General features: G+C 48.7%; 1 protein-coding gene across 3 annotated transcripts in view; it reads left to right on the top strand.

Annotated features, from left to right (window-relative positions):
• The first annotated feature begins 1735 nt into the window (after nucleotides 1–1735).
• Gsn (gelsolin) overlaps nucleotides 1736–21362 on the top strand; it is a 64982-nt gene continuing 45355 nt past the window's right edge. For 2 of the 3 annotated variants that reach the window (XM_045146684.1, XM_004662756.3), the window contains exon 1: nucleotides 15495–15584. The gene's annotated coding sequence lies outside the window, so the exon portion shown is untranslated. Of the gene's footprint in view, nucleotides 1795–15494; nucleotides 15585–21362 lie in introns of those variants that run through there. The other variant, XM_045146687.1, reaches the window with a different exon arrangement.

Genomic DNA, 21362 nt, shown 5'->3' with positions numbered 1-21362 from the left:
CAGATTCACAGATACCCTCCCTTTGCCTGACAGAAATTGCTGGGGTTAGAAATGATATGTTAGATGATCCCAAGGCACGTGTCTGCCTGGGCTTGCAGTCAAAGAGCAGAGAGCCACACAGCCTGTGTTGGTGCCTTTTGCCTCATTGGCCTACAGTGGGCCACAGGTAGCCTTTGAAAAAAAAAAAAAAAAACAGTTGCAGAGAGAAGTTGTGAGCTTCCCCTCAAATGAGCACTGTGCTTCATTTTCCGTAGAAAGTGGAACTGGGTAGTTTTCCCTCGACAGGAGGAGGGGTAGAGTATGCCGTGTGAACAAAAGCATGGGGGCCAAGGACTCCCGCGGAGAGAGCCAGGCTACACAGTATCATTTGAACGACACCTTCTATGGCTTTGTCGCCTGGTCTGAAGAAGGCACATTACAAGTGAATGATGCCTGTCTTGGGAGGCCAGGGAAGGAGGTGGAAATGAAATGGAATGGTAATACAGGGGAAGCCCAGAGTATGGTTGAGGCATTGGAAAAGCTGTCCTTGTGGTCTCTGTGGGTGCACAAAGAGAAGTAAGTGGGAGGAAGAGCCAGGCTGCGATTTCCTCAGGTCCCCGTGCCCCCCCACCCCCCGCCCCGGGATGCTTCTCAATAGGAAAAAAAAAAATCAAATCAGGAAGCAAATGCTGTGTGCTTGCTTTCTCTGCTACTGAAACACTGTTTCCTCCTCTGATCCCTGGAACCTAGCAATACTGATCCCTGCACATTTGCCTTTGTGTCAGAGGAAACTTTACTCTAAACGTGGGCTGTTGCCAACGCCCAGGCTGGGAACGGACACTTGTCATTTGGGCCAGTCCCCTGTCTGGTATGTGAATTCTCCTAAATTGGAAGCGCGGAGCAACTGCAGGAGGTCTGGGAAGCCATGTTTGGGACAAGACTGCTGGGAGCCGATCTTGTTATAAATGGATGCTTTTCCAGTGATGTCTGGTGCGGTTGAGATAAGTAAAACCTTACACACACGCGGCATTTGTAAGCGACCTTGCACTCACCTATCTGACCAGTGTGGATATTTCCAGTTACCTGACATAATATCTGCTATCGCACTAGTAAGAATGTCTACTTAGGTAAAACTCGCTGTGCTAAGTGCCTTTCCTCCCTCCGTGGGGTCCCCATCCCCCACTGCTCTATGAAGAGGCAATTAGTTACGTCCCTTTGGGTGGACTAGACTTGGGTTTCTTAAGCCCTTCCAGAACCACAGGGAAATATCAAGAGTTCCAACCTAGGCCTTCTGACTCCAAAGCCAGGCTCGTGTTCTTGTCTTAGGACATGGCATTTCTTGCCCCTACGGTCCGGATGGCTTTGGGAAAGATGCGTGTCCATCTCCCCTCTTCTTCTCGGGGGAGCCATTTCACTGTTGGAGGACTTTGCTTTGGAAGTCCCTCCAGGGATGGAATCTGCCTCAGCTTATTAGCCGTGTGCTCCGTGAGCTCTTTGGCTTCAGCCCAGCTCGGGAGTACCCCCGGGGGTCTCCTCCCCTTAGACTCCAGATCTCTCCTCCACGCTCCCGGCCTCCGTGTCCTCCGGGTGCAAGGAGGGGAGCTAGGCGTCTTTCGGCGGCGCGTTGGGAGAGGTTTCCTAAAGTGACTCTCGGTAGACTGGGTGAATGCTAGCCTGGAGCCAGTCTCCATCCTCCGGGCTGCGCTCCTCCCCGCGCCCCGCCCCGAGGGCGGCTCCCCCGCGCGCGCCCGCCGCCCGGAACCAGCTGAGCACAGCTGGACCCAGCAGCCGCCGTCGCCAGAGCCGCAGCAGCCGGTAGGGAGGCGGGCGGGGGTGGCCTCGGGCATCTGGGGATCGCGGGCCCATCTGAATCCCTCCGGTCCTTCCTCCGCTGGTCCGAGGTCCCGCGCGCAGGCATCGCTTGGAGCAGGGTTTCCTCGCTCACTTTCCCAGGGGTCGGGGAGCGTGGCTTGGGGGTGCAGCTGGGCAGAAGGGGTCCACCCCGAGACCCCGCGGCGGTGCAGACACCGGAGCTCACTTTGACCCCACCCTGTGGGTGGGGGAACTGGGCTGGGGTCACCCTTGCATGTGGGAGTACCTGACCCGGCCTGCAGGTGACTGCTGCCTGGCGTGCGGTCAGGGCGGTGGCTCGGATCCTTCGGTCCTGAGTGATACCTTCCTTCTTCCTCTTTCTTGGGCTCAGGACTGTTAGAAAGTTTTTCCCTGTAGGAGTCTGGCATCTGCACTTCGCTGTCTCCTCCCGCCCTGCAGAAGGGTGTTCCCTTCTCGATCCGGAGCAGGATTTTCTGAGTTGAAGACAGTGATTGGAACCCCGTTAGCCCTGGACTTCCATGGCTTTGCTTCTGGGGGGGGGGGTGTGTCTACCCTTCCCCCCGCCTGATTACAGCCGTTTCCCCCGGGTCCAGGTCTTGCTGGCTGCTCTTGGGCCCGCAGGGTCCTGGGAGGGCTGCAGTGCTGGCTAGCAGGAGACCTTGTTGTGTGGCTCCCCCTCTGCCGAGACACCAACCCACCTTCTTCTATCCTCATATTCTTTCCAGAGCAGAGGCTCTTTAAAATAGGCAAGACTCCTTCATGGCTATCTTGGGGATGGAGTGGCCTGTGTGGAAGGCGTGGCTGCTGGGAGGGGCCTCTAACTTTGTTTGGCCTCTGGAACATTTAAAAATATATTTTATTATTTACTTATTTATGAGAGAGACAGAAAGAAAGAATGGTCTCCCAGGACCTTTAAGTCACTGTAAACGTTCTCTAGGTACATGTGCCACCATGTACATCTGGCTTAAGTGGGTTCTGGGGGAGTGGAACCTGGGTCCGCAGGCTTTGCAGGCAAATGCTTTAACGGCTAAGCCATCTCTCCAGCCCTCTGAGACTTTTTTCAAAGACTTATTCTTGCTTTTTCCAACACATTTCGGAGTTAGGCAAGAGGATGAGAGCTTGCTGGAGAGTTTGTTACCCAAGAGAGTTTGTGAGTGGCTGCTAGTCAGACTATGTGGCAGAAGCAGGCCCAGGGCCCAGTTCTAATCCATCTTTTTAGACTCCTTGCTCTTAGGATGTTACATTCTTTCTTGCATGTTTTAGTCATTAAAGGACTGAGCTCCTGTCCCCATATGCTTGGGGGTGCTGGTTGGTGTTTTGGGGGAATATTACTGGGAAAGAAGTTGGGAGCAGAGGAGGAAGGATGTGGGGGGTGGGCGTGCAGTTTCTTTGAAACTTCTCTTTCCTTTCTTGGGCCTCCCTATTTATAAATGCCAAGAAAATTATAAACAGCCCGGGGAACTTGGTTTGGCACTTGGGTGAATTATACAGCAGCAAAGGTTTCCCTGTGAACTAGGGGAGGGCACTTTACTCCAGAATTTTCCATAGTCTTTTTATTAGGGCTAACAAGAGCCTGGGGAAGTAGGCGTGCTTGCTGGTCATGGTACTTCCCTGTCTGGGACAGGACTGTGCTCTGCGTCTTGACCACCAAAGCCCATAAGCCCTGAGGAAGACAAAACTGTCCATCCTCAAGATGGTTCTCATCTTGACTCAATCATGCCATATGGAGAGTTACCTGAGTCTGTAAGAGGGGGTGACTAATTCTGTCTGGGTGAGCCAGGCCTCAGAAATGAGTAATAGTTTGCTAGGAGAAAAGAGATTAGGGAAGGAGCTATTCTAAGAAGTAGGGATAGCATTTGCAAAGACTGAGGTCTTCTGAACAGTTCCTTGGACACTAGGCTACAATGAATGGGGTGGGAGGCAAAGTTGGAGTGGTCGAGTTGGGACTAAATGAAGATGGAACTGTATCATAACATAATGGGCTTAGACCTTACTCTGCAGTCAGTAAGGCATTGGAAAAGGGTTTTGAGGGCTGGCTCAATAGTTAAAGCGCTAGCTTGTGAAGCCTGATGGCCTGGGCTTGGTTCCCTAGTACCCATGTAAAGCCATGTAAAGTGGGGCATGCATCTGGAGTTCATTTGTAGTGGCTAAAGGCCATGGTGTGCTCATTGTCTCTCTTACTCTCTGTGCCTCTCTCCCTCTTTGTCTTTCTCTCTGTGTTTGAAAATAAATAAACATTTTTTTAAAAAAAGGTGTGGGGCAGGAGAGATGGCTTAGCAGTTAAGGCATTTGCCTGCAAAGCCAAAGTATCCCAGTTCCATTCCCCAGTACCCACGTAAGCCAGATGCACAAGGGGGCTCATGCATCTGGAGTTTGTTTGCAGTGGTTGGATGCCCTGGCGTGCCCATTCTCTCTCTCTGCAACTTTTTCTCTCTCAAATAAATAAATAAAATATATTGAAATAAATAAAAATTTTTAAAAAGTTTTGTGACCAGAGCCATGATTAAAACCTCTCGTCGCCTGGTGGCAGCTGATGTGGGGGTGCTGCATGGTCAGTGGGCAGGTCCAAACTAGAGCAGTGCCTGCTGGGGTGGACCAGTGGCAGGTATTGGAAGCCCAGCCGCAGGCCTCTTGCAAAAGCTGCTATAAATTCAATCTCAAAGTAGATACGTTTGTAGCCACCTTGTGTATCTGGCTTTACATGGGTCCTGGGGAATCGAACCTCAGTCCTTAGGCTTTGCAGAAAAGTGCTTTAACTGCTGAGCCATCTCTCCAGTGCCACCCCCTCTTTTTTTTTTTTTTGGTTTTTCGAGGTAGGGTCTCACTCTAGCCCAGGCTGACCTGGAATTCACTATGGAGTCTCAGGGTGGCCTCGAACTCACAGTGATCCTCCTACCTCTGCCTCCCAAGTGCTGGGATTAAAGGCATGCGCCACCATACCCAGCTAGCCCTCCCTTTTTCAAAATTAGTAAGAAAAAATATTGCTATAGATTAAAAAAGAGAGACAAACATTCAGGCCCTTTCATCCCTACGACACACCCTCCTTTTCCGTCAGAAGTGGCCATGGTAAGTAGAAACATATGCCTGGGCCGATTGTTACAAGTAAGAGCTGTGGGTAGGAGGCCGTCATGATTCCTGGCAACCCAGTGCCAGTGGGCCCCTCCTCCCCCTCCAAGTGGACAGTTTGGCTCTTTGATGACATGTTGTCTGGTTCTAGAGATGGTATCAGCTTGGTTTGTAGTACTTTGCTGAGACATTAGTCTCTGGTTTTCTTCAAGAAAATTTTGGTGGCCTACGCCTGCGGCCTCCAAGTGTGGTTATTTGCTATGCCGATTATGAGAGAAGTTAAGAGTGCTAGCTTAGGAGTGGAGCTATCGTCTTAGCTCGGTTTGCTCTTGGGTACGTTCTAGCTCTGTGGACCTCAGTTGTCTCATCTAGCTTTGAAGGAGTTTGGTCTGCATGATAATAACAAGATACCGTGGTTATTAATCACTTCCTTGTCTACTTGAAACCTTCCCTCTGAGGGAGATACAATGATCCCCTTTTACAGAGGAGGAAACTGAGGCTTAGAAAGGTGACAAAATGTGCCTTGGGTTGAATGGCTTCAGCAGTTACTTTCTTGTTGCTGATATAGAACACCTGACCAGAGGCACCTTTGGAAGGAAAGGATTTATTTCTGGCTTTTTTTTTTTTTTTTTTTTTTGAGGCAGGGTTTTACTCTATCCCAGGCTGATCTGAACTTACTCTGTTGTCCCAGGCTGGTCTAAAACTCACAAAGATCCTCCTACCTCTGCCTCCTGAGTTCTGGGATTAAAGGCGTGTGCCACCATGCCTGGCCTGACTTAAAATTTTGAGGGGAAGGCTGGAGAGATGGCTGGCAGATCCATTCTCTTTCTCTCTCTAAAATAAGTAAAATATAAAAATATTTTTAGGGCTTAGCAGTTAAGGCACTTGCCTACAAAGCTGATAGATCCGTGTACTGCTCTTCAGGTCTCATGTAAGCCAGATGCACAGAGGTGAGGCAGGTGCAAGGTCTCACATACTTATAGGTGGTGCAAGCTTCTGGAGTTAGATTACAGTGGCTGAGGCTCTTGCATGCCAATTCTCTCTCTGTCTCTCTGTCTCCCTATCTATCTATCTATCTATCTATCTATCTATCTATCTATACATTAATGTGTTTTGAAGGGAAGTTTCTGTTATCTCAAGGAAAGCATGGACTGGAGCAGACAACTGGGCGTCACATCTCCACATCAGCATGGAGAAGGAGAGAGAATGAGCTAAGTGCAGCCTCCAGTGACACACTTCCGCCAGCAAGGCTCTATCTCCCAAATCACAAACATGTGAGGCTAAGGGATACATTTTACACGGAAGCCGTCACAGTGGCTATAGGGGACGGTATTGGGGTTCTGCAGGTGTGAGGACAAGAGCTACAGCAGTAGGTATTCTCCCGCAGGTCCCCACAGCCCACACAGTGTAAGAACCAGTGGGCGTTCTGCTACAGCTGTTGCAGAGCAACTCAGGGACTCTAGAAGGCCCTTCCAGCATTATTTATAAACTCATGCTTTTCTTTACCATCAATAGGGCCCTGTATATTTGAGGAAATCAAGTCTCCTGATCACAGGGACTAGTGGACAAGCTCCTTTAGTGAGACGGGAGCCCTGACATAACTGGTCTCCACTTTCCACCATTTTATCCCATGATCTAAAAATCTGTCTGGGAAAGCCAGGGAAAAGTGGGTTATCTTATACCCATTGGTTATTCACTGAGAAGAAAAGCAGGCTGAAGAGCAGAAAAGCAGGTCCCAGGAGTTATGCCTTTGGTGGGGAGGGACAGAAAGAGACCAATGTTTAGGCAGCTGAAGGATATTAAGTAAAAATATCCACTCCCTTTCAGCTGAATGAGAGTGTGTCATGTTTCAGCAGATGTGGTTTGTGGGGCTGGAGACCACAAGCAGGCTAGGTTCCTGCTGCTGGCCAACGTCCCCTCCCCCTGCCAGATCTCCTGCTGGGACCGCATCAGCAATTGAAGGGTAGGGCCCAGAAAAGCAGCGGGTGTGGTAAACTGAAGGCCTGGGTTTGGGTCCTGCTTTTGTCACTGACAAAGTGAGGGGCAGGACTTGGCTACCCCATGTCTTTTTGCAGGCCCCACTCTCCGTAGTGTGCCGTGAAGCGGACAGCGTTAATGTCCGGCGCTCAGGCCTCAGAACCGGGGGCTTTACCCCAGCATGGCCCCTGCATGTCGGAGGGCTGCAAGTGAGTGCGCGCCAGCCAGACCCAGAAGTTCTACCCCCGCTCGTGAAGATGGCCTGAAGTGGCTGCCCCCGTCTTGAAGGCAAGAAGTGTAGGCTTCCCTCACCGGTCCTGGTTCCTGCTCTGCAGTGGCCGCTGGTTGCAGGATGCTAACTGTTGCTCTCCTTCAGCCTGCACTGTCTCGTTTCCTCTTTCAATGGTCCTGCGAAGAGACAGGGATGCTGCCAAGCCAACCGAGACTCCACCTAGAGGAGGGAAGTGATGGCACCTCTTGCACACAGTGGTGTGGGGAATGAGGACAGCGTGTTTCCTGCTTGTCGAGTGCCCTAGTCAGTCACCTATTCTTCCAAGAGGAATCCAGAAAGGGTGAATCATGGAGCCTTGAAAGAATTCTGATGAAGGGGTCATGCCGGGGGAAGTGGATTCCTTTGCTGAGTTGTTTAACCCAATAGTCTTGTTACTTTTCATCTTTAACAAATATATAATTTGAGGAAGGCCTATTTATCAAGCAAAGCGTATATATTCCATGTATGTGAGCCTTCAGGGCAGGGCTCTTGATTTCTGTGTGATAAAGGCTGTGGTGGGGCTGGGCTGCGCTCTGGGTGAGTGTTCAGTAAATACTAGTCAAACCTGGGGCGTGGCCTGGTGGTATGGGTGATAATTTTGCTTTGGTCTCCCCTCCTCCACTGACTTTGCCCTCTTTCATTATACTAGATACTTTGAGAGAAAATTTGGAAAATAGGCCCGGTGTGATGGTGCATGCCTTTGATCTCAGCACTTGGGAGGCTGAGGTAAGAGGATCACTGTAAGTTTGAGGCCAGCCTGAGACCACAGAGTGATTTTTCAATGCATTTGTTTTATACTACATTGCTAGTGGTCACACTGCATTTGTATTATCATTTTTTTTTTTTTTTTGAGGCAAGGTTTCACTCTAGCCTAGGCTGATCTGGAACTCACTCTGTAGGCCAGGCTGTCCTTGAACTCACAGTGATCCTTCTACTTTAGACTCCCAAGCGCTGGGATTAAATTAATTTGCACTAAAAATAAAAATTTAATTTAATTTAATTTAAATTCTTGCTGTATGTATGGGTGTGATGTGTGTAGTATAGTGTATGCACGTGTGTTTGTTTGTGAGTGTGTGTGTGTGTAGATGTGTGCAGAGACCGGAGGAAAATGTGGGGTGTCTTCTATCACTCTTTTGAAGGAGAAAATAGAAAATTTTGAAGGAGAAATAAATCAAAAAAAGTAAATTTCCTTCAAATGAAGTCTCTCACTGAACCCGGAGCTGCCCCTCAATGCTGACTGATCACACTGATTTTTCTTTCTCCACCCCTGACAGAACTGGGGTGACAGGTGTGCATGGCCATGCTCAGCATCTGATGTGAGTGCGGGGGAGTGAACTCAGGCCCTCGAAGTCCTCTTGCTTGCATGGCAAGCACTATTACTTGCTGAGCCATATCCCCAGCCCTAATTTAACCTAAAAGAGTTCTAGGGCCGGTCTTGGTGGATCACCGTGAGTTCAAGGCCACCCTAGAACTACGTAGTGAATTCCAGGTCAGCCTGGGCTAAAATGAAACCCTGAAACCCTACCTCAAAAAAAGCAAACACACACACACACAAAAAGTGTTCTAGAGTATATTATACCTAAGCAGATAAATACATGTTTATTCTATACAAACTCTTTTACTCCAATAAGTAAGAGGATTAAAAGGGTAAAATGATGTATTTCATTTGTATAAAAATGAGTTTTACTTTTTTTTTCTTTCTTTGCACCGAAGATCAAACTGAGGGCTTTGTATATGCTAGGCAAGCACTCTGCTGTGGAGCCACGCCCCAGCCCCACTTTTGTTAGTTATGAAAAGTGACATATGCTGACCTGATTTTTCATCACTACTATTTCACTTTGGGATGTATATGCTTTGTTTACTCAATATTCATCTAGTGTTACACTTTAAACTGCTCATAAGCAATAAGCTTCCCAGTGTTTAATTTTTTTGTGTTCTTCCCTCATTATTAGAAATGGAAGTTCTCCTTCCAGAATGATATATTTTATTGCTTTTGCTACTGTTGTAGTCAGCTCCACATTATTGGGTTGAGCATCTAGCCTGATACAGTATGGGGGAGAAAGGGGTTTATTTCAGGCTTACAGATCCAGGGAAAGTTCCATCAATGTGGGGAAAAGCTGCTTACTTCCATATATCCAAGAAGAAAGAGAGAAAACAAGATAAAAAATAAAATAAAAAAAAAAGCCTTCCGCCCAAAACCTAACAGCCAGCAAAAACTAAATACAAGCAGCAAACACAAACCTGCCAGGGCTCAAACTACTCTCTCCATTTTGGGATGGAATTCAGATCCACCCCACTGACACCCCCCTTCCCTCCCCAAGGCACACAAACCCTCCCCCCAGCCTGCTAGGGGCTGAAGTTACAATCTCAGTTTTAACAAAACCCCTGATTCTATGGGGCCATACCTTTACACGGTCACATTCAAACTACCACAGCTACATTATGGTAAATTGTTGCTCGGAAAGGTTGTGTTAATCCTTTACTGGGTGACAGCGTCTGCAGCTGGTCACCACAAGTCCAGCTGTCATACACAAGGTGTCTGATGCATCATGCCTCATTGCCCACTCACTCGTTCCTTCAGCAAATATATCTGCCCAGTTCAGCAACAGGAAGGGTAAAGTTAAGGTTTCAGGCCAGAGAGCAGAGAAAACTTGGTTCTCTTTCCAGTTTCTGCTTTGTACTTGTGCTAGGACCTTGAGCAACTCACCTCTCTGGGTTTGGTTTCCTCATCTGTAAAGTTAGGTTTTCTGTACTAACTTCCTAAGATTTTGAAAACTGCCCGACGGTGCTCTGACCAGTCAGTCAGCTGCCTGGAGTTGGTATTTGCTCATGTGACGCAAAGTTGTCCTGGGAGCTGGTAGAGATGGGTCATTCCAGGGAGAACTGGCTATGTGTTCTTGGCTTCCTGAGGTTCTGGTCAGAAGGGAAAGTGCACCTGAGCTGTGGAGGTTTTTGTGAGCTACCCTCAGTCCTGTTTCCCTCCTCCAACCTCACCCCTTCCCCAGGGTATGGTATCTGTTTCTCTTGCAAAGCAGACCATACTTCTTTCCAGAACACTCTTTCAGAAGGTGGGAGTTGCCATTCTAGTTTTGTTTTTTTTTTTTCCCCTAGTTTTCTTCAAAAAGCTCATAAAATTCATGGCTCCATAAAGTCTAGTTTTCACAGATTTAAATGGTGTTTTAGAAGTGATAGGGCTGCATCTGGGAACTTTTTAGAAATGTGGACTCTCAGGCTCTGCCCTTTGGGTGGCCATATTTAGCAAGTAAGAAAACAGGATGCTAGTTAAATTAAAAAAATTTCAGATACAAAAATTACTAATTGTTTAGTATTAGTATTCTCCCTGAAATATTTAGCATGAATTTTTATCCTCCCCAAACATCACTGGATATCTGAAATTCAAATTTAAATGGGCATCCAGTGTTTTATCTGGCAACTGCTGCCTGCCCTGGGCCTACTCAATATGAATCTGCATTTTCACAAGATCTTCATGGGATTTTTACACAAACCCAAGTGCAAGAAACATTGTACCAGGGGCCTTTGTCATTAATGCCCAAGATGAATCATTTTTGTAATATGCGTTTGTAAAAGACAACACGATATTTGGAAAGGGACTTATAAATACTATGGCACTCATTTGTGTGTTCTTATGTCATGTTTTCTTCATACAAGGTATCCCTGCTGTTACTGCAGGGTTCCCCACTCTGCCATAAGGTGTGTTTGGGACCAAATGATCCCCCACTTTAAGAGAAAGTGACATAATCTATAGAGAAGTGGAAAAATGAACTCATTCATAATTTTGTCTAAATCTGAGAGAAAAAAATCTGTTTTCACCTTGCTTATAAGGGTCACAACCTGTACAAGAGACCAAACAAAAGCCAGGGAATATGCATATGGCTACAGTATTCTCACATCAGGGATCCTGAGGGTGGCCCATCTTCACTCCCAGCATGGGATTTTCCTAGAGGAATCCTAATTCCTGGACCCACTGCGTTGTTGGTAGCTGAAGGGAAAGATTCTTGGCTTTGGTATGAAGCCCTGGCATCTTTGGGGCCTCAGTTTCCTTACCTGTGAAATGGATAAGGTCCTAATCATGCCTACCAGTGCCTGTGCCAAACCACCCTCTGCCTCCATACTTGGAGAGGAAGGACCGGCCTTTGTGTTCCCAACCCTGAGACTCTGCTGTCTCTGGGGTGACCTGTAGTGACAGTGCCACAGCCGCCGACCACGCCATCACCTCACAATAGTTTCCAGACCCAGCTATTAGAGTGGGCGTCAGACATCGCCTAGCCCCACTTCTTCACACCATGACCAGTGGTTCTCATGCTTTCAGAGTGTGTTTCCCCAAACACCCGTGTAGCCCTCTGAGTGATATTCCACCATTTGTGAGACTTCAGAAGTGCTCATCTAAATGACAATTACTTCAGACTCTATTAAACCTGAGGGAGGCCTGGGAAGATCAAGGAATGTGGCCATGGTCATGCCCATGGCTTGTCTTGGCTGTGATCTTGGGTAAATCATCTGCCAGTCTCTCTAACGTGGCTCCCCCTTCTGCACTGTAGGGTTGGCACCTGCTCTGCTCCATGAGGTCTACTTTCCCATGCGTCTGGGCTTGGATTCCAAGAGGAAGCTGAGGTCCTGGTCTGGCCCATTGGGCTCTCTGGAGCGGAGCGGGCTCTGAGACCATGGGCGTGTGGTGTGAGAGCCCCGACTTAACACTGTGGCAACACGAAAGACGCCTTTAGAGACAGGGTTGGTTAACAGTGCTGCAGTTAGACAGCAGAGATATCCTGAGGATCTCAGACTTCCTGTGCACACGTCACCTGGGGCCCTGGTGAAAGTGCCCGTGCTGCTTCGGGCTGGGGGTGCGGCCTGAGGTCTGCGTTTCTCCCCGTTCCTCGCTGGTAGCGCTGACAGTGGCCGTAGTGCATGGATCGCGCTTTGAGTTAGGAGATTCTAAATTGGTTATCAAGTTAAAATCAACACTTAAGAGTTAAATCCTTTATGAAGGGATACACAGCCAGAAATAGGATCTGGTCTAGAGCCGAGATGATAATGACGACAACTTTGCTCCTCATCCCTGTCTTACCCTCGAGACTTATTTCTTACCCAGCTTCTCGCCCCTCTTCTAACTCGGGGTCAGACTGCCTGTCTATTTGGTTCACAGCCAAGTTTCTAACAATATGAGTGATGAGTGATTGTTGAAATAGTTTTCTGCCAATTTTTTTTTCAGCCCAATTGTGGAGTGAGGTAGAGCCCTTCTTCAGGAGCAAGTGACTCAGTAAGAAGCCATCTGAAGGAGAGGAAAGCGGCTGAAGGGCGTGGCATGTGGCTTAGATAAACAATTCCCCCAGAAGGTTTTTATTCTGTGCAGATTTTATGAATGCAAACTATTGCTTCGAGAGGCCACACTCTGTTTTCATATGCCCCTAAGATAAAAATTGTTTTAATATATTTTAAAAATGCATATCTTATATTTTATATGTTTTACATTTTTATATTGTTTAAAAAAGGAAACCAGACAGCCAATCAACACACACACACACACACACACACAAAGAAAGACTATAACAAGTGGTCATATAGCCCACAAAGCCTCAAATAGTGTACTGTCTGGCCCTGGACAGTGCAACCAAAGTTTCAAAGGCTTCACTAGTGAATGAGCATCTAGACTTGCACACGAGGTCCAGGGGAGGTAACCTGGCTTGGCAGGAACTGCCCAGGCATCACAGCTGTGTGACCGTCAGCACCTTACTTCTTCACTCTGAGCCTGGGCCCTTGCTTTGCAAGATAAGCATTACGATGCCTGGCTGGCAGAGTTAATGTGAGGAGAAGACATGATACCTGTAGTGTTTGTCACTTGTTAGGTGCATAAAAAGTGACCACTGTGTCATGGGGCTGGTGGGGGTGGGATTTGAATCCTTATGTGAGTGGACATGGAGTCTGAAAGTCCTCCTAATAGTTTGGGAGTGGTCTTGTAGGATGTGAGGAGATGTCGCTCCATCTTTCCCCATCACCTGCAAGCCACCCAGACAGATGGGGTCCTCTTTTTGTTTGTTTGTTTTTTCAAGGTAGGGTCTTGCTCTAGTCTAGCTGACCTAGAATTCACTATGTACTCTCAGGCTGGCTTTGAACTCACAGCCATCCTTCTACCTCCCGAGTACTGGGATTGAAGGAGTGCACCACCACACCTAGCTACTACAATACTTTTCCTGGCAGTGAGCTCCCTTCCTAAAGGCTGGACTTTCCACAGTGGACAGGCCTGACTCTTGGGAACTGTGTCTCCTCCCTGTGCTCTGAGAAGGAATTCAGCAGAAGGGGGTTGTGAAGGCTGCAACGAATGCCCTCTCTTTCTGGCTCCATCGGGAGCACGTGGGCAGTGGTCCAGAGTCAGCAGTTTGCAGACCTTGTTTTTAAGTTGCTGCAGCCTTAAGGTCCAGAAAGGAAAACAGACTAACTTAGACTTAACTAGTCCGTAGATTTAATTAATCCCTCAACTAACTGTGGAAAACAAGGCTCTTGATGTTGCAGTCTTGAGAAGAGCATAGTGCTTTTCTTGCCCATAGATGGCAGTATCTGTACTTGAAGCAAGCTCGGTAGGAATGTGTGTGTGCACACACATGTGATGCACATGTGCAAACATACCATTCACTAGTGTCTCCCTTTGGCAAATCTGGAGCCATGGTGGCCTCAGCCCTGGGCCATTCTCTGGGATAGACAGGAACAGATCTCAGTCTACTGAGAGATGCTGATGTGGAAGTAGACCCTTGCCATGTAAAGTTACCAGAGGTCCTGGGGGCTGTGGGGACTCAGAGGAAATAGGGTGCACAAAGGTTACTCGGAGGACTCAAGGGATAAAGTACACTCGTGTTTAGAGCCTGGCAAGGTGAAGGTGGGAGATGGGACTACTGAGTCCCAGGACTCAAGGGGTTGCTGAGTGCAGATCACAAAGGTCAGGAGTTGAAAAGTTTGTTAAGGATTTTGCACTTTGCCTGGGTGTCATGGGGAGCCATGGCAGAGTCTGAGCAGCCAGTTGATGTGATCTGGGCTGCTCAGAGGAGAGAACACTGTGGGCGCATCAAAAGGGGAGCAGGAGGTGAGTTAGAATCCCGTGAAGCTGTCCAGGTAGGAGAGAGATGACAGACAGTGTGTGTACCAAGACACTGGCAGTGGAGGTTGGAGAGGAGGTGCATTCAGGTGTGGTCGGAGGCTGAGCTGGCACAATGTGGCTGGAAGAGTCTGCCCTGGTCCCTTGTGTGGATGATGGATGGTGGTGCTGTTTGCCTAGTGGGGGACATGGAGAGAGGAGTGGTTCACGTGCAGCCCTTCAAGTGAACAGCAAAGTGTGGCTTGAGATGTGTAGATATGAACAGGTCACCCTCCTACAGAATTAACAGTGTGTGGAGGGTCATTCATCATTTAAAGAAAACTACAAAATCCAACTGTGCTTTGACTTGCCCCAGGAACCAGGGCGTTTCTCTAGGACTCTTTGAGAAAGACCTGCAGAGGTATTATTTAAACTCAGTTCCTGGGCTGGAGGGATGGCCTAGCAGTTAAGGCGTTTGCCTGAAAAGCCAAAGGACCCAGGTTTAATTCCCCAGGACCCATGTTAGCCAGATGCACAAGGGGTACATGCACCTGCAGTGTGTCTGCAGTGGCTGGAGGCCCTGGTGCACCCATTCCCTCCCTCCCTCCCTCTCTCTCTCTCCCCCTCTTTCTCTGTCAAATAAATAAAAATAAAATGTTTAAACTCAGTTCCTGGGGGACTAATAAACTTTTGACCTCTGACCTCTCTGTGTTGGGTCCTATGACCCCCACACCCATTACTGCACACTTCTGTCACTGACACTGTAGAACCCATCCCTGATATCTGGACCACTTACTGTGATCTTGAAAATGGGGCTTGTGGCCTCATCTGCATTTGGGACTGGGAGGTCTTCCTTTGGTGTGGAAAAGGTAGTTTAAATAGAAACATCTCCCAGTGTAGACAGGAACCCGCTTGCTCAGCTGCTTCCTACATATAGGTGACCCGGACTCTAGGGAGTGACCGGGAAGGTGCTTCGGGCTGTCCCTGGACGATGGGTGGAGTGCCCAGCCGCATAACCCACCACAGCCCTTCATCTACTCACCTAACATGTACTGATTGGTCTTGGGGTTCACCAGGCTTTGTGCCTGCCTGCGGCATCAGGGTGAGACAGAACCCTTGCCTCCACGGGACATTTAGCTTACTATCCTAAGACCAGTTCTTTTCGCCAGCCCAGTCCTCCAACAGCAAGTGTAGGTAGCCTTGGCAGGAACTCAGTGCCCTGTTGCTGGAGCTGTGTAAGTGGGGATTCCTGAGATTCACTGAGATTCCTGGGCCCCTTTACAGGTGTTGCTGACATCCTCGGTCCAGTGTTCCAGCCACAGTTTCCACACCTTCCCACGGAGCAGTGCTCTTCCCTCTGAGCAGCCCTGCAAGGTAGGTACAGCAACAAAGATCATTGTCCTCCTAGTTCCCGCCCTGGCCGTCCAGGGGAGTCTAGAGGGACTCTGGTGTGGAAATAGCTGTTGATGGCCCCAGCGGATTCTGCAGTCTCCCCTGCCAGGGCTCCCCATAAGGCTGTGAATCCTGTTTGTCTGTGACCTCACTTGCTCCTCCCCCTGGTCAGGGTGCTCCTGCAGCGAGGGGATGCAGCGCTGGGCCGTGGGGCCCAGCTGCCTGGCTCCCACCCCGGCTGCGCTGCTTTGCTTGCTGTGTGACTTCTGAAAAGTTGCTTTCTCTCTTAAGGATTCTGAGAGCTCTTTTGTGGTAGGGCAGATTTCCAGTGATGGGGAGGTGGAAGAGCAGGATCTTTCCCTTGGAGAAGTGAGAAAAGCTGGGGTGTGGCCACTTGTTGACCCTAGGAGGCACCTGAGAAGTGTGAGTCATGGCCGGAGGATGAGTCATCAGCACCCGGCAGGTTAGCAGGGCAGGGCCCGCCCACTATCAGATTCCCGGGAGAGCCTGTAGCCAGGGTCAGGGCGGTGGGTGGAGCGCAGAGTCCTGGGCTGCAAGCCAGGAGACCTGATTCTCCTCCCAGGCTGGACCTCAATTTCTCTGCCTTGCCCATCACATAACAAGGCCGTGGTGGGGAGGGGATGAGCTGGTAGACATCAAAGGACTTTGTGAACAGTGAGGTGGGAAAGATCAGTAAAAGGGAGGCAAGGTCCCCTGCTCCCAAGCACACAGCAATGAATTGATAACCATACCAAGGGCTCCAGAAGCAGCCCACTGTTGCTTGCCCAAAGGAGCAAAGGACCAGTGTGCCTGGCACTCACTACTCAAACAAGCTATTCCTCTTTACCAAAGCCCAGATGGAAGGGCCTTTCATGGTCTGTTAACATACTCAGTACTCTGAGGCAGGGACTCCTAGAAGGTCCACTGAGCCAGAGAAGGGTCTGGTCCCACTTTGGTTGTTGCAAAGACAACATGATTGGCACTTGATCTTGACACCTCTAAAACCCAAGCTGCCTGCGAGACATCTTACCAGTAAGGAGTGTTCCGCCCTGTGCCTGCTTTTGCTAATGAAACCACTAGGGCCTCACATTCTACCTGCCCCACTTTTTCAGGTCCTGCAGGTCCAACTGAGTGTCCTACAAGAATCTGCCTGGTGACCCCTGCACCTACCTACCTCACACCCAAGTCCATGAACTTGTATTCAACCAGCGTGACCCAGTACCTTCCTCTTATCAAATCCTTTCATTTCCTGTCTCATGTCTCTAGCATGTTGATACCTTCTCCTTCTAGAACATTCTGGTCTTTGCTGCTGGGAGACTATACCATCTGTTTCACTTATTTATTTATTTTTAAACATTTTTATTTATTTGCAAGGGGAGAGAGCGAGAGAGGATGAGCATGTCAGGGCCTCTAGTCACTGCAAACAAGCTCCAGATGCCTGTTACACTTTGTGCATCTGGCTTTACATGGGTACTGGGGAATCAAAACAGGGTGGTAGCTGGGCGTGGTAGGCACGCCTTTAATCCCAGCACTTGGGAGGCAGAGGTAGGAGGATCACCATGAGTTTGAGGCCATCCTGAGACTACATAGTGAATTCCAAGTCAGCCTGAGCTAGGGTGAGACCCTACCTCGAAAGAACAAAACAAACAAACAAAACCAGGGTCATTAAGCTTTGCAGGCAAGCCCCTCAACCACTGAGCCATCTTTCTAGCCCCCATCTGTTTGTTTTGACTGTAGACATGGCTCTGATTTTCTGCTTTAAATGTTTACCAGCATTGTGAACACCTTGTTTTGAGTACTGTAAATAGGTTTACTGTTTCATTCTCTTAACCATCCATTCATGGACTCATGCGACAGATATTCAGCTGTGAGCTGGGTGTTGGGATAGTCAGTGAAAGATAGGACTTCTGAACCCTGTCTAGCTCTCACATAGATTGCTATATGTGCCATGGATCTCCCCCTGTCTGTGTCTCACATAGATTGTTACATGTGCCACAGATCTGTTCTTTCTTCAGTGAAGAAGGAAATGTTGATTTATGGGGGCAGGTGGGAAGCTGGATCTTATCTGGACTCACCAGAGAAACCTCCTGAAAAAGCGGAGCCCTGAAGAGCGAGTGTGGGCCGGCAGGATGAGCAGGGAAGGGAAGCTGTCTCAAAGAGAGAGGATGGCTGGACAAAGGGGAACCAAAATTTCTAGGTCATGTGACTTTGGGTTTTACACCGGGACCACTGGAAGTTTTCCAGTGGGAGTGACTTGCCAGGATTTCATTAGTGGAGCCCTGAGACAGACACAAGGACCTGTCTGATGACTCTGAAGCAGTATTGTTTTGGGGTTTTCTTCACTGGGGTGTCCTGACCCTGTGCCTCCTGTGAGACCTGGTATTGGCAATTCTGAGACATGTGTGTTGCCTCAGGGTTCTTTTGGCATTTTGCAAAAACCTTCTTCAGCTGCTCCTCCCCGTTCTGACTGTGCCCTGGCGAGGCTCAGCAGCTGCTCTTATCCTGGAGGGAGACCAGAATGCATTGTGATGCATGCCAAGGCACCGGAGAGCCAGCCAACAGGCTCTTCCTGAGGAGGGTAGATGGAGTTCCCAGGATGAGAGAGGATTATTGTGTGCGAAGGGCTGGCTCCCTTGGGACTTCCGAGCCATGTATGGAGACCGAAGCGGGGAGTAGTAGGAGGTGATGGGGAGAGAGAGAGGGTGGGAGAAAGCCTGAGTGCCAAGTCTCCATCTGTGGGTGCCAGGGAGCCATGGGTAGTTGTTGAGCTGAGTAGTGACTTGGTTAATGGGATTGTGTAACAGTCAGTTGGTGGCAGGCAAAGGGGATGGCAGATTAGAGGACAATGCTGGACACTCATTAGCAAGAGTGAATGTCACTGGTGAAGCCCTGTCACTTCATTCCCCTCACTACGTACATAACAAAGTCCTCCCTGATCATTTCTGATCCTTATTCTTGTTTGGTTCTGTCCCCACTGTCCAGCTGGCTCTAGATCCCAGAAGCAAGCACGTCTGACCACACATCACTCTAGCCTGGACTTGTTGTATGCCTCCTAGCAAGTCCCTAGCTCCTCTCTGCCTCAGTTTCCTGATCTGTATAAGGTTGTTGAGAATGATCTGATGGGAAGTAAGGTCCTTAGCAAATGTTTGGTACACGGACGGCTGGGGTGTCGTTATTTCCTGTTGGATGGTTATGGCACTGTTCAGATCATGAACACTCCTCCCACCTTCCTCTGGCAAGTCCTTTATCTCCTAAATTCATAATCTGAACTAGAAAGAAGGTGTTTCCAGCAGCCCTCACAGAAGCCATTAGGGAAATGCTAAAAATGTTAGAAATGCCTTTAGCACTGGGGTCTCATTAAGGACTAGTCACAAGGGGTATGAGCAGGCCTTATCATAACTGCTGGCTGAGTTCTCAAAAATCCTAAACAGCAATAAAAATATTGTAACTTTTATATAAGTACTAGGGTATTGAACCTGGGTTGTCAGGCTTTGAAAGCAAGTGTCTTTACCCACTGAGCCATATCTCCAGCCCCAACAAAACATTTTTTAAAATGCCATCAGTGCTGGCAATGTAGCTCAGTTGGTAGAGTATTTGCCTAGCATACATGAGACCTTGGGTTCAATCCATCTCTAGTATTTGGAATAAAACTGGGTGTTGTGGCACATGCCTGTAATACTAGTGCTCAGGAGGTAGAGGCAGGAGGAACAGAAGTATAAGGTCATCCTCAGCTGCATAGTGAGTTCAAGGCCAGCCTGTGGGCTACATGTGACTGTCTCAAAAACAAAACAAAACAACAAAAAAGTACCATTGACCTCCCTCCAGCTTTAGTAATCATAAAGTTAATTTTATGTTCAGTAATGTGGTGTCCAGAGAAGGACAGTGACTCATCCAAGGTCACTTCAGTGGCAGGCCATGGACCCAATCATTTCTTCCTGGCTCAAATGTTTATTAAGTTTTAGTTGCTTTTTTAAAAAATATTTTTTATTTAGTGGCAAGCAGAGAGAGATAGGAGAGAGAATGGGTGTACTAGGGCCTCCAGCCACTGCAAACAAACTCAGATGCCTGCTGTACTTTGTGTATCCAGTTTTATGTGGGTACTGGGGAACTGAACTTGGGTTGTTAGGCTTTGTAGGCAAGTGCCTTAACCATTAAGCCATCTCTCCATCCCTGAAATTTTAGTTTTGGAAATGTTGAAAATTTAAAACTTCCTGGTCCTGGCCATGGTGATACCTGTAATCCCAGTGTTTGGGAAGTAAAGGCAAGAGGATTGAGAGTTTGAGGTCAGCCTGAGTTATGTGATGAGTTCAAAGGCAGCTTGTGCTACTTAGTGAGCCTGATAATAGGCCAGCCTGAGTTATGTAGTGAGACCTTGCATCAGGAAACAGAAACAGGGCTGGAGATATGGCTTAGTGGTGCTTGCTTGCAAAGCCTAAGGACCCATGTTCGATCTCTCTCCAGATCTGACATACCAGATGCACAAAGGTAAGGCAAGTGCAAGGTCACACATACCTACTAGGTGGCGCAATCACTTGGCATTTGATTTCAGTGGCTGAGGTCCTGGCACCTGGCAATTCTCTCTCTCTCCCAAAAAGAAGAAAGAAAGAAAGAGAGAGAGAGAGAGAGAGAGGAAAAAAAGAAAGAAAGAAAGAGAACAGGCAAGCAAGCTGGGTGTGGTGGTACACACCTTTGATTCCAGCACTCGGGAGACAGAGCTAGGAAGATTGTCATGAGTTCGAGGCCACCCTGAGACTACATAGTGAATTCTAGGTCAGACTGAATTAGAATGAGACTCTACTTAAAACAAACAAACAAAAAGAAAAAGAAACAGAAATATTGGTGACATAGCTCAGTGATACAGTGCTTGCTTAACATTCACAAGGTCCTGAATTTGGTTCCCAGCATGACTATAGAAAGAAAAATAAGTAAATAACAAATAATAAACTAAAACCCCCAGCCCATTGGAGGGAGCTCAGTGAAACAGGAATTCAGTGGGCAGGGGATGTCACAGACGTCTCCAGGACCATTGTGGTTAGAAGGGCCTGAGGTTGTACCACTGACCTCCTTGGTTCACACTGGGGACCCGAGGCCCAGAGAGAAGCAGGAGCAGACCCAGAAGGTAGGAAGTAGAAAAGCGACCCAAGACCCAGCTCCAGTATCCCCAGTAGGTAGAGCAGACTATTACCCTGGATCTATGGGCTCCTGCTTAAGAGAGTGACACAGAACATGACCACTGTGAATAACGGTCTTCTGAGGAGGGGTTGGTTGTTGATCGTGCTGGGGAGAAGAGCTGCTTCCGGAACTGTGACTGCCATGAGACCTGTGGAGTTGAGCCCGATGCAGTTACTTCATCATAAGCCCCAGGGTCCCGTGGGTGAAGGACTGTGTGATTAGACTAGCCTGTGTCAGGAGGCTGCTTTGCCCTCTGCCAAGCCCAGCCATGGCCAAGGAAAAAGCCCTGAGGGGCAGTTGCGACCCATGTGTGAGTAGCAGGGGACTTGGGTGCTCCCAGCATCTACTCAGAAGAGAGGTGGCAAGGGAGTCAGAGGGGAAACAGTACTCCTGACCTCCAGTTCAGCTGCCAGCCAGGCTCCTTGCAGAGGTGAAAACTGTTCTCACCCGATCTTCTCCACGGTTAGCCCCTAGGCTTCATGTCAGGCCAGGATTATGGCATCCAGCGCCTCCCTCCTCAAGTGCCACTGTCTCACACCCAGCCACGCTAGCTGTCTGTGTGGGCCACACCTCCCTGCCTTTGCTTCC

Source organism: Jaculus jaculus, chromosome 1 (assembly GCF_020740685.1).
Source record: "Jaculus jaculus isolate mJacJac1 chromosome 1, mJacJac1.mat.Y.cur, whole genome shotgun sequence".
NCBI classification, from domain to species: domain Eukaryota; kingdom Metazoa; phylum Chordata; class Mammalia; order Rodentia; family Dipodidae; genus Jaculus; species Jaculus jaculus.
Note: the sequence above shows the minus strand (reverse complement) of the source record. Positions and strands in the feature narration are given on the sequence as shown.